Raw genomic sequence first — 13,776 nt, 5'->3', positions numbered from 1 at the left:
GGGCTTGCAAGGCATCAAATCAGCAGGAAGAAATTAAGAAAGAAGGAAAGAGCATTGATAGGAAGAGAAGGCTACATGCTACCTTGGAGTGGGCCAAATTCCTTGCCAGAATGGTTTCTTGGGAGCTTTAGAACTGATTCACAGTCTCAAAATATGCTTTTGGTGTTGCATTGCATCAGGAGTAGGCAACCTTTGGTACTCCAGCTGTTTTTTTATTGTGGATTGGGATGATGGGAGTTGTAGTTCAACAACAGCTGTTGTGGCAAAGCTTGCCTACCCCCTGCTACATGAATGTCCGGATCCTTCATAAATGTACCAGTCTTCATACCCTAAATATGCCAGCATGGAGTCAGAGGCAACAAGTAGCATAATATACTAGCAAAGCAGACTAGAAGTCCATCCTATATAAAGGTGGAAATGACTGCAAAGCAAATGAAATTGTGGTTCCTAGATCCTAAAGATAATTGTCAAGGAGAAGCAGTTTAAAGGCGTATTAAAATGAAATGGGTAGGAGAAAAAGATAAGGAAGTCAACTGGAAGATTACTGAGGAGGGGAGATTTCCCTAGCCTTTTTCACAGCTGCCACACACCAGGCTGACATTTTCTTTGCTTTATCCACACAACCTCAAGATCGCTCTCCTGGTTAGTCACTGACAATTCATACTCCATCAGTGTATAGTATATGAATTTGGGGTTTGGGGTGTTTTTTCCCCCCCTAATGAACATCACTTTACACTGAACTGCATTTCCGTCCCATCCACCTAATTTGAAGAGAAGATCTACCCAGTTCTTTGCAGTCCATTTTGGTTTTCACTACTCTCAATAGAATAAAAGAATCCTAGAGTTGGAAGGGGCCCTGTTAGTTTATCTAGCCATGAAATAGCTTGATATCATCTGCAGACTTGGCCTCCTTGCTGCTTAGCCCCAACATCCAGAACATTTGTGAATGAAAAAGCACTAGTTTCTCCCAATACAAGGGCTGATTCTACGATACGTTTAATTCTACAATATCTAATTCTGTGCCTGCACTGTGCAATCAAATTATACACACAGTCCTGAATTAGGGCCAAGCTATGCATTACATCAAGGATGTCATGGCTCCTATCATGCTTAAAATAATAATAATAATAATAATAATAATAATATATATATATATATATATATATATATATATATATATATATATATATATATATATAGCATGCTTAAAAATCAGCTGCAAGAAGTGGTGTGTGTGTGCATACGTGAACCTGATCAGAACTGTGGCATGGAGGAGGGAGATTTCAACCCATTGTTCCTACTCTGATCCTAATCCAGATTGCCCCCTCCCACAGTTGCTATTTGCCCTACAAAGGCAACTGCCATTAGCAGCCCCCTCCCCGCATGCCACAATGGAAGTCCTGATCCAAATCAGTGGCTGCTATCTAGGAAAAAATACCCAAGCACACAAGGGCCAATGCCATGCTTGACATCATGCTGACCCTTACAGAGACCAGGGAAAGTGCCTGCTTTGGTGTTTGTCTCTGTGTGAGTAGTACAGAGAGAGATCATATGGGTCGGAGAAAAAAAGGACACTTCTGGCGTGGGTGTCACAACCCCAGCCTTGAGCAGTTAGGTGGAGTCTGATACTAAGGATAAGTTGGGTACAGTTGGGTCAGAGAAGCCAGCCCAGCGGAGTCTTTGGGTGAGGCTCAGTCCCAGCCCCAGGTCCTGACACAAGGCTGGAGTTTGAGTTGCTGGCAATTTTCTGCTGCAGCAGGCAGTCTGTTTCCACCAGCTTGGTCTCTCCCAAGTGTCTCACTGGCCTTCTTAAAGGCCCCACCTCCTTGCACCAGCTGGTGCAGGTCACCTGCTAGCCCCCCGGCAGCCAATGGCGTGGCTCCACCACATCCTGCCAGCTGGGAGTCCCTGCAAGTGGAGACCCCAGAACCGGCATGCACTGAGCCTGAGCCTCCAATGAGCCAGGCTCTTCTATATCAAGTATGGTGCACTCCCCCAAGACTGCACAACAGCATAGGCAAGAGCCCAGGAGAGAATGGAGAAGAAGTGCTGGGCTCCAAGGCAGAGGACTGCCCCTTTAAATCTCAGGGCTCTCCAGGCAGGAGGGTGGAATGTGGGAGGACCACTTTGAGTCTGGAGAGAGAGTCCATGTGGGAGGACCACTTTCAGTCTGTCTCTGTTGGGAAAAGTCACTCACTGGGAGGTCTCCAGGGTGCTGCAACCATGTGGGTTTTTGATTTCAGGACAGGAGGATGGGGCAGCATATGCTCCCTGTACTCCTTAATCTAGCAGGGCATGAGAGTTACTCAGAGCCAACAACTGGGCCCTTGGGAAGCAATCTGAGGGCTGATTGGAGGGGCAAGGACTGAGACACATGCACTTGAGACAGGAGAGACGGAAGAGTCAGGCGAACAGAGAAAGGAGAGGCAGGGAGAGGAAAGACGGGTGAATGATGGGGAGGCAGAAGATGGGAGACAGGGGGCAGAGATGGTGTTTACAAGTGACTAAGTGAGTTAGTTGTGGGAATTTTAATCGGCGGCCCTGGTATTGATCTGTGCAAGATGCAGCAGGCGAGAGCGAGAGATGGGGGAAGGAGAGAACTGCAGTGCTATTAATACAGAGGACATACTGTAATCTATCAGTGTCAGACTAGGGAGCCAACCTGCTGCTTTAACCCTCTCAATTCTCTGGGAGGCCCAGTGCTTTGATCATTCTCATCCAACCGATGGACAAGAGGGCTGCTGTTGCGATTGAGCTTAAGAGATGATTATATAAAGAACGTTCCAAGACAGCTCAACGATATGAGTGATTATCCATTTATTAAAAGAGTTTCCACTAAGGAGATCTTGAATATTATGATCACAGCTAGAGAGGCCTAGAGAGGGTTATATTGATGATAGAACAGCTAAAATTTGTTGTCAATGAGCATCCAAGGATCTTGGTGATTTATATGGCCTCTCAAAATTAATAAACTGGCTGTCCATTCCCAGGCAGACCTATCCTTTTGGGGTCAGGATTCACTTTGGAGCCTCCGTCTAAACAGATTTATTTATTTGGAAGTTCATACCTCATCATCCTTCTTAGAGATGCAAAAGTTTTTATTAAAAGGTTGAGGAATTTCATGTTATAGAGATCACACTATTAATGACATTAGATGTGAATGGGGCAGTCCAAGATACGGGAACATAGGGTGCTGCCTTATATTAAGTCAGACCATTGGTCCATCTAGCTCAGTATTGTCTACACTGATTGGCAGCAGTTCCAAGATTTCAGGCAGGAGTCTTTCCCAGCCCTACCTGGAGAAGCCAGATATCGAACCTGGAATCTTCTGCATGCAAAGCAGATACTCTACCACTGAGTCCATCTAGGCAAAGAGCAAGATGACGCCCCTGCCATCTACAAGCAGATGCTCAATGTTCTCAGGCCATGCTGGCAAGGCAGAGGTGGTGACAGGGGAGCATTCTCAGACTATGGAAGCAAGCCAGGTGGTTGGGGCGTTTCTAGCTCACGTCAGGGGTGGGGTGGGGAGAGGGGAAAGGACAGGTGCGTCACGGCAGAGCGAGGGGAAAATGAACAGCATGCCCCAGTGGGATGAGGAAGGGTGATGGCAGAGAGTGGCAGGGTGGCTGTGGTGGCAGCGAGTTGACAATTGCTGCTCCTTGGACCTGGGCTTGAGGTGACCACCTCACCTTGCCTCATGGAAGGGCTGCCCCTGGATGTTGGAAAGTGACGTACGAATGTGAACTGCCTAGAGCCTTTGGAGTCAAACAGTTTACAAATTAAATAAATAAATAAATAAATAAATAAATAAATAAATAAATAATATACCACATGAGGATACTAGGTTGGCTTTACAAAATCCCTTAGATTTCCATGATGCCTTATATCCACCTACCTATTTCTTATTCAATCTAGCAGGTATTATTCTTGAAACACTCCCCTGCCTGCAAACTATTCTAGATTTCAAGATCATTTTTGTTTACAAGTAAAAGACATAGCAATGGCGTGTTTGCACCCAACATAGCTAATTTATTTATCCACCTACTCATTTCTTATTCGATCTAGCAGACATTATTCTTCAACCTCTCCCCTGCCTACAAACTATTCTAGATTTTAAGATCAGTTTTATTTACAAGTAAAAGAAGTAACAATGGCAACGTGTTTGCACCCAATGCAGCTAATTTGTTTGTGTCTTGGTTGAAGGAAATCATTTTAAACTCTGAGAACAAATTATGTTAGGGACACAAACTCACTTTCATGATCTGTATATATTGTATATACAGATTTATAGATGACATCTTTATGGCATTCCAAAGATGTTTAGGAGCAAAACTATTTATAGATTCATTTTGTATACAGTATATATCCCTTAATTTCCTAAGAATCTAGACACGCAATCCGTACCATTTTTGGAAGCTAGGGTTTATATCAGACAAGTAAAATAGCATGATGTGATTTGTTAAACCACAGAGGAATTCTATATGACATTATTATAGTCATCATCTGATGTACATGAAGAGGCATTTTCTTTTTTGGTCAATGAATACATCTTAAGAAAAATGGTACCAGTAAAAGACATTTTGAGATTCATTCCAAATCCTATGCCAGTAGAGGAAAGGGGTTTACCCAGGTTATATGTTCAACTCTTTGATAGTGTTAATTCTAGGGCTATCAGCCGGTTATGGAAATGTTTGTATCTGTGGGGAGGGCTACACTTTCTAATGCTCTGTGTTCACCTTCCCACATGCCTTCCTAGATGGCACTAGGGCTTCCTGCTCCTCCAAATCCCTTTAAGGGTGGTCCCTAGCACTGTGTATAGCATCATTCTGTGATGGGAATGGTTGTCTCCATGCAGGGCCAGGGATGATGTGCGCATTACCATATTTACCCAAATCGAAGACGACTCCGAATTTAAGACAAAGCCCTTAAAAGTTAGAGGTTTAATACAATTTATACCTGCATTTACTTGAAAGGAACAGGACTCTGAATTTAAGATGACCTCCTGGTTTCTAATATCAAAAAACTTGGAGAAAAACTGGTCTTGGATGCAGGTAAACACAGTATTCAGCTTTGACTATTCAGAGTTGAATGATTGCACAGGTCTAGTGAGCACCTATTGGATAGTGCCTGTGACACCACTGGTATTGAGCGACATAACTATTCCCATGTTTGAGCTTCTAAATGTGTGTGTGTGTGAGTGTGTATGCGTGCATTATTCAGAGTACAGAGACCGCTGCACTACACAAACACATAAATGGCCTTGTAGTCCTGAAAAGAAAGTGGTTGGTACCTTCTTCCCCTTGTAGCAATATCCCATCATTTCCCTTACACCTCTCCTTTTAATGAAAATGTTGTTTTGTTTGACATGCACTCCCACACCCAGTGCTGAAGCAACTCCCTATATATAGTTTGTTAAGTGACGGAGCTGTTCTCCTTGCAGCAAGGTTATTTCCCCACCTCAAATTAAGGTAAGGCATTTTATGCATTTTCCCCGAGTATCTGTAATTCAGAGATGCTTCAGTGCATCCCATTAATCTACAGCTGTGTGCATGCTATTGTATGCAGTCTGTGGACGTATGATGCTGTTGTGTGCAAGTACTCCGTATGCAGTCCAGAGACTGCAGTTCTGTAGACTGACATTCCATTGCATGCACTGACATTCTGTGGTACAAACAAATCATACATAAAAAGGAATGTCAACTGATAAAAGGCATTTTAGTCAGTCATATGAATTTAAGTTGATGATATTTGCATATATTTGCATATGCCTAAACATAACCTTTAAAAAAACTATGCTTCATGGATCAGGACACTCAGAAGTCAGTCCAACTGATTTCAATGGGGCTTGCTCCCAAGGAAATCTATAGAACCACAGTCCTACAGCCTACCTGGAAATGCCCACTGTCAGCTAATTGCCTCCCTGTCCTCTTGCTAAGCAGATTCCTCCCAAGCATGAGATGCGGACCAGCAACAAGAGAGCTCTGAGCCCTGATCTAAGTTCTCTCCCTCCTATCACCAAAGTGGTAGGTGGGGTGGCGAGGCGAGGCGAGGCGAGGCGAGGCAATTGGGATATGCCAATCAGGGCAGCCTAGCCATGAGGCAGATTGAGGCAGTTGCCTCAAGTAGTGGATTAGTCAGGGTGAGTCCTCTGCCCACCTCAACTGTTTACTGCCCATCTCTGTTGTCCACCATCCCCAGAGATGCTCTGGGCCACCAGTCTGTGATGCTCCACCCTTCCTTTTCTACTGCTCTCCCCTCTTCTTTTTCAAATCCAGGGAATGCAGCACTTCATGCCTTCAGGCTAAAGGAAATTTACTATTCCTTATGTGGCAAGGGCTACATCATTTGGAGCATTTCATTTAGAAAAAAGGTGACTAAGGGAAGATACAACAGAGATTTATAAAATTATGCATGGTTCAGAGAACATGGATAGGGAGATGTTCTTCCTTTCTCTCAACACTAGAATCAAGGTCATCCCATGAAATTGACTGCCAGGAAATTTAGGACCAACAAAAAGAAATACTTTTTCACACAGTGCATAATTAATCTCTGGAATTCTCTGCCATGGGGATGTGGTGATGGCCACCAGCTTGGATGGCTTCAAGCAGGGCTTAGACAAATTCTTAGAGGACAAGTCTATCAATGGTTATTAGTCTTGATGGCTATAGGATATTTCCACCTTCAGAGGCAGGGTGCCTCCGAATAACAGTTGCAGGGCAGCCACAGTAGGAGAAGGGGCAAGCTTTCATCTCCTGGTTTGCATGGCTTTCCAATGCAGCTGGTGGGCTACAGTGGGAAACACAGCGCTGGACTAGATAGGCCTTAGGCCTGATCCAGCAAGGATGTTCTTATGCCTATAAGTGTACCACCAGGTGAGGGGATGGCACTTGGTGTGACAAGCTCCTGTGTGCCCCAGCTAAGTGTGGGGCAGAGGTGGTGGCATTTGGTGCCCTACCTCAGATGCTGGAAGATCTTCATTCATTCATTCATTTTCATTTTTACACTTATATCCCGCTCTTCCTCCGAGTTGCTCAGAGGATATGTATGTACATGGATATGTTTATCCTCACAACAACCCTGTGAGGTAGGTTAGGCTGAGAGTTAAGTGACTGGCCCAGAGTCACCCAGTTAGTTTCATGGTTGAATGGGGATTTTAACTCACGTCTTCCCAGTCCTAATCCAACACTCTAACCACTACGCTATGCTGGCTCCTCTTGCTCTGATGCTGATGCCAATTTACAAAATGAAGGAAGAGAGAAAGAAAGAAAGAAAGAAAGGGGAAAAAGGAAGAGGGAAGACCTTTTCTAAAATGGCACCAGATTCACTAAGGGTAATTTTAAAATAATTTGGAATCTCATGAATCAATTAAATGTTGCAGCCCTAATAAAAATTAGGCACATATTTACAATGTTATATCAGAAATGTGCTTCTTATAATTGATTTCAGGAACTCTTCTTATTGGTGCTAAGAACACCTTTAATGCTTCAGCTTAGAAACATAGCGAAAGAACTTATTGTAGTCTGTCCCAGAACACTCATCAGGGAAATTTACCTTCTCCATTATTTCTTGATGTTGGCCGGGCAGCAATGACTATTTCCAAGTTTCATAATGCTTGTGATATTAAGAGATTCATCTCCTTGAATCAGGGATGAGAATTTGGCGGGGGTGTTGGGTTAAATCTTAATTACAGTTTTATTTTGGTAAAATTGCAAGATCAGTCATGGTTAAAACCAAGGGTTCCCAAATCTTGGGTGGCCAGAAATTTATGGACTACCACTCTTATCATCCCCAGGCACAATAGCTGAAGATTGTTGCTGGGAGTGATGGGAGTTGTAGTCCAACAACATCTTTCACTACTACTACTACTACTGCTACTACTACTACTACTACTACTACTACGGATATTATACACCACCCTTCAACCAAAGGTCTCGAAGCAATTTACATAGAAAAATAAATAATACATAAATAAGATGGTCCCCTGTCCCCAAAGGGCTCACAATCTAAAAAGAAACATAAGGTTGACACCAGCAACAGCCACTGGAAGGATTCTGTGCTGGGGCTGAACCCTTGGTTTAAATCATGAGAAGCTCCTTCAAGGAGTTCAGGGGGCATACACAGGTTGCACAACATCCATTCTCACACAGCCCTATGAGGTAGGTTAAGCCAATTGTCACTCAGTTAACTTCAGGCTGGGGGCCAATCTACCTGATAGCAGTAAGTATATTTTCAAACACGAGCCTGCCTTATCACATGTAAAGTGTGTGTGTGTGTGTGTGTGTGTACTATAAGCTCAGAATGGGGATATGGACAGCTTGTCACCTGTACTCCTGTAGGTCCCCTCCGTTGCTTTTCAGTCCTCCTATGTGAAGGTAAAAGGACTCTAGGGGAGAATGAAAGTAGGAGAAATATCCAGCAACCCCATTTTATATTTTAGTTGCACCCTTCCACACACTTTAGATGTCATTGACACAGACCCATGTTTAAAGACACAGGTGTGCCACTGTCTTGCACAGTGGGATTTGAATCCAGGTTTCCTTATTCCAAGTTCTCCATGACATCACACATACCTCCTGGTTCTTTAGCCTCTGGGGTTGATACTGAAAACTCTCTGTTGAAAACTGCAAGCAAAAGAGAGTTTTGCTATAGAATTTGGGCTCCCAGAGCAAATTGCTAAGTCCAAACAGGTGCTGCTACTTTTAGCAGAGCAAGAATTGAGGAGACAGCAGAAAGCCTAAGTTTAGGATAAATAATGAGGTCCTTCACACAACCAAAAACTGGGTAGGACAAGGTCTGGGAGCTGTGTGTGCTCCTAACTTTTGGTTGTGTGGAGCAAACAACTAGGTAGGATGAGGGAGAGGTGGTTGTGTGGCACCATGGTAGGAGGAAAAGCTGCGTAGGACAGCATTTGACCAAGGCAGGTGGAGGCAAAGCCATCCTACCTAGTAGTAGTAGTATTAGCAGTAGCAGCAGCAGCAGCAGCAACCAACTTTTCCTCCTACTTTGTTTCCATGTAGTCACTGAGGCGGGTCTCACGATCCGTGAGACCTGCTTTTTTAGAAACTGCAGGGAGAGCGGGCTAAACTCGCTCTCCCCACAGACGAGCGGGCAGGGAGCCCTGGGCGGCCAGATCGGCCGCCCACATGGTTGCCGGCTCTGTGACGGAGCTGGCAGGGGGTGGGGGAGCGGGGGCTGCACAGCCCCCGCAAGCCCCAGTATGCCCTGCGCGAGTGCGCAGGGCATGCTGGGGAGACCCCCGAAGCCAGGAGGCGGCTTTTCGCCTCCAGGCTGGGGGTCTACTTGTGAGTAGGCGTGGTGCGAAGGCGCGCCGTGGCTACTCACGATTGTAAAAAGCAGGTTTGCGGAGCACTTGCTCCGCAAACCTGCTTTTTGCCAGGGGTTCCAGAGCGGGTTACCCGCTCCAGAACCACTGGGCTCATTCTGACGATCAGCAAAAATCAGGCTAGCGGAGGCTAGCCCTATTTTTGCTGATCGTCCGAATAGCTCCACTGTTTCCTACTCCTACCTAGTTGTTTGCTCTCACACAACCAAAACTGGGAGAACACAAAGCTCCTAAATTTACATAGACAGTGCAAATGACCTCAGTGTGTGTTTTTGGTGCACGAGCTTAAAGTCAAGCTAGATCTCTTGACTCCACTCCAAGGACACACACACACACAATTACAAAATTTATTTCACTACACTGCAGAGGTGCACCTAGGTAATTTTGGAGCCTGGGCATAAAGTCCTTTTGGGGCTCTGACCCCACCCCGCCGCTGTAAGATAAGCTGCAATGCACTATTTTTTAAAACCAGAACATGAGTAAGGAAAGCTGCAAACATTTTTCTTTTTGTATTTTAAGAAGAAATTATGAAGAAGATACTCCCCAATGGCCTGCAGATACCATATTTTGCATGGACAATCCTGCCACTTTAATTAGCTGAATGTACTACTCGCCCCTCTCACTCTCTCTCTCTCTCTCTCACTGTTAACTGCTGCTGTTCTCTGGACTGGACTGGACTGGTGGTGGTTCTCTGTTGGGGTGTGTGTGCGTGTGTGTGTGTGTGCACACTGGCAGGCAAGGGAGGCGTGTGATAATTTGCTTGCTGCAGGCGCTTGCCTGGTGCTACTGTTTGCCTCTGCCTCTCTGCTCATGTCTGTAGTCACTGCTCAGTCGGGGAGGGGGAGTTGGAGTTTCTGTCTCTCTCTTCCTGTCTCTGTCTCTCACTGTGTCTCTAGTGCGACTCCCTCCCTCCCTCCCTTGCAGCAGCCTCTGCTCACGCTTATGGCGCAGGCCCAGGCAGCACTTGGCCCAGTTGCACCCAGCCCACAGCCCCCACTCCCCTGCTGCAACAGGAGATTTGGCAGGACACAGGCGGGCAGGGCTGGCTGCATGGGCTCCAAGCTGGCATGATTGGTGGGCGAGTGGGCTGCTCCATGGTGCCCAGCAGTGGCAGCACAGCCCAAGCCGGGCACCGCGACCACTACCCACGGGACATTTGGGGCCTCCTTGGTGGTGGAGGCCCGGACTTCGGACCGCAAGCCCAGTCCAAAGGGCACCACCGCTACATCGCGTCAAGTCCATCTCTGCACGACTCAACTTTTTGTCGGCCTTGACATTCCACCCTTGTCCTTATTTACTTATTAAATATGCGTTTTGTACTTCCTCTGAGGTGCTCACAGTGATATTTTAGCCTAGCAGCCATGTGAAGTAGGTTAGGGTGAGTAACAGGGATTTTGGCTCAAGGCCACTCAGTGAGTTCATGGGTGAGTAGGGATTTGAACGCTGACTTTTCACATGGAAGCCTAGCATACTAGTCAATGCACTACACTAGCTCTGTTTCCCCCCTCCTTCGCACCCCTTGCTTATAGCTGCTTATGAACAGATTGGGCTCCCCTCTGAGGGGTTCACAACTGAGGGTTCACCTTCTGCCTGAATTAAGAATCCAGAAAAAGAACTTCTAGAACTGCCAACTTCAGATGTCCAGACCTCATCCTTTCTCTTCCTTTAAATTCCTGTTTTCTGCAAAGTTTTTTCTTGTTCACCACAGAGTATCTTATACTATGCTTTTTACCACCAGACGACTCTTCTTCCCCTGGGTCCAGCAGCTATGTTCAAGAGTCCTTGTAATTCAAGGTGTGTTTTGTTCTTTTTAAACTGTATTAGCTTTTAAAAAAATTTTGTAAGTTGCTTTGGATTCACTTGGTGAGAATTTTACAGGGATAAAACTCTTTTACATGGATATAAATAAATTAGTCTTGGCAAAGAGGCACCTTTTAATGTGGTGATTCTCTATTTAGCAGGGGGAGAGTAACTGGCCCTATCCACCCCCAGCACAGTATCTCCAGTGACTGTTGCTGGTGTCTATCTGATGTTTGTTTTAGATTGTGAGCCCTTTGGGGACAGGGATCCATCTTATTTTCAATAAGTTAAATAAATCAATATGTTTGTTATTTCTCTGTGTAAACCGCCCTGAGCCATTTTTGGAAGGGCGGTATAGAAATTGAATGAATGAATGAATGAATGAAAATTCATCTATCTCATGGGACTTTTCCCAGGCAAGTATGTGGAGGATGGTAACTTAAAAGTCCACCAGCCAGGAATCACAGCACCTCTCTGTTCTGTGCAGCTGCAAGCACAGTGTTAGTACTAAATAATGTTTGTTATTTGAAAATAACAGCATTTTAATAATCAGGTTAGGTTTTGCCCAAACTTCCCTGAAACTGCGGGAATAACTGATATTTAAAACATCTTTGAAGTGAAATTCATTTATTGGGCTTTAAAGTTTTAGGACCAAACTGCACTTATATTTGCTTTCTCTAAGCCATGATGGTAATTAGAGATGTTAGGCTTTGATTCAGTTAGGTCTTTGCTTCTCTAGCTATTAAGATATTCCCTTTTGCAAGCTATACAGGATGGCAAATATTGGCGCAGCGTTAATTTCTTGCCCCCCTTCTCTCAACCTTCCACTCGTCCATCCACTTACCAAGTTGCTGAATGGTGCTGATGCCGCTGCTGCTATGAAAGGCGTCACTCTCTTTCCCCACTCTCTGCTCCTCCACTTCCTTTTCCTCTCCTTCCTCCTTTTCAAATGCCATGTGGGAGGAACAGGAGGAAGAGTGGCCATTCACCCACTTGGTAGCTGGGCACAACGGATCATCACCACCACATTGCCAGGAAAGGGGGCAGAGGGGGGACTGGAGACGGTGCACAGGGGCGTAACAAGGCTGGAGTGGGCCCAGAGACAAAATTTTAAAATGGGCCCCTCACTGATACACACACACACACACTTCACAATATATAGTCATGTGACTTGCCTCTGGGGGCCCCCTCGAGGCGTGGGGGCCCCCAGGCAGCCGCCTTCCCTTGCCTAATGGTAGTTACGCCCCTGCGGTGGGAGGGAAGCAGGGAGGGCACCCTGTTTCATATGCCAAAAGATCTTTGGCATTTCCTCCTGGTTTTTTTTTTACTAATGCCTCTTTCCATTCTTAAGAGTGCTGTTTTATGGCACATACAGGGGCGAGTTCTTCGTGAAGAAAGGTGAGGCAATTGCTTCAGGCAGCAGATTACTGGGGCACCAGTGAGGCAGCAAGATGCTTTCCTCCTTTTTAAAAAGAAGCCAAAGAGTGGGAGGAGGGTGTGTGTGAGAGGTGGCGACATTTGGCACCCTGCATCAGATCTACAAAAGTCTAGAGCCATCACTGGGCACCTCAGTCTGAAAGATCCCTGAGACATCTGCTGTTTATTAGATATATATCCTCTTTTTTGGCCATTGGGGCCTCAATGCGGCTTACAACATTTAAAAATCCAATTAAAACATTTCTTATATCACTCCCCTCCCCCTCCCATTTTCTTTCCCTTAGTCCTTGCTGCTTGGAATGGGTCTGCTGTAGCCAATCCCGCCCCCAACATGTTATAACCATTGCACCCATCACCATTTTGAAACTGATTAAAGAAAGACTCCTACCATTATCCTCTCAGCATCAAAGTACTATTCCCAGACAGAGCGGCATGCCTTCAATGGGTCCATACCCTTACACATCACTCTTCGATAACTGCTTGAAGACTGTTGTTTCCTAGTACAGAATCTGATCAGCACATCTTTTCAATACACCTATGGAAGGAAGTCAGTATGATCCAGTGGATTAGGGACTAACCTGCAACTCAGAAGACCTGATTCAAGTCCCATTTTGGTGATGGAATCATTGTGTGGCCTTGGTCAGTCACCCTTTTCCTCATCTCTAGATCATCTTCTGCAAAATGGGAATTATAGTGACCCACTAACCATAGTCGATGTAAGGGGAAACAATATTTGTTGTTTAAAAGGCTGTAAAATAACTATGTGTGTTAAACTAATAATATAGAAGCGATAGAAACACGTATGAAGTGTTAGTGGAGCAGGTATGTACATAGGAATATGGTCTACTGCAGAGGATCTATTTCCACCCCCAGCTTCAGGGCCTATTCATAATCAGTGCTTTAACCATAGAATTCATCTAAGCAAGCAAACAGTACATTGTGTGAATTGGATGTTTTAGTGGAAATCTAAAAATAGTACCCACAATAAACCTGTCTGTCAGAGAAGACCAAACATTTGCAATGAATTATATTTACTTCAGACACAAAATTGCAATTCCCATCCTTCCACGCTGTCCCCGTTCCTGATTCCACATATTTTTGCCAGGGTCCCTTGTGTAAGAGCAAAGCCCAGGTCTTGCTGTCCAGGTCTTGGAACATGACATAATGACCGCCGTTCATTTCCATTTTGACTCTCT

This window comes from Hemicordylus capensis, chromosome 5 (assembly GCF_027244095.1).
Source record: "Hemicordylus capensis ecotype Gifberg chromosome 5, rHemCap1.1.pri, whole genome shotgun sequence".
Taxonomy (NCBI): domain Eukaryota; kingdom Metazoa; phylum Chordata; class Lepidosauria; order Squamata; family Cordylidae; genus Hemicordylus; species Hemicordylus capensis.
Note: the sequence above shows the minus strand (reverse complement) of the source record.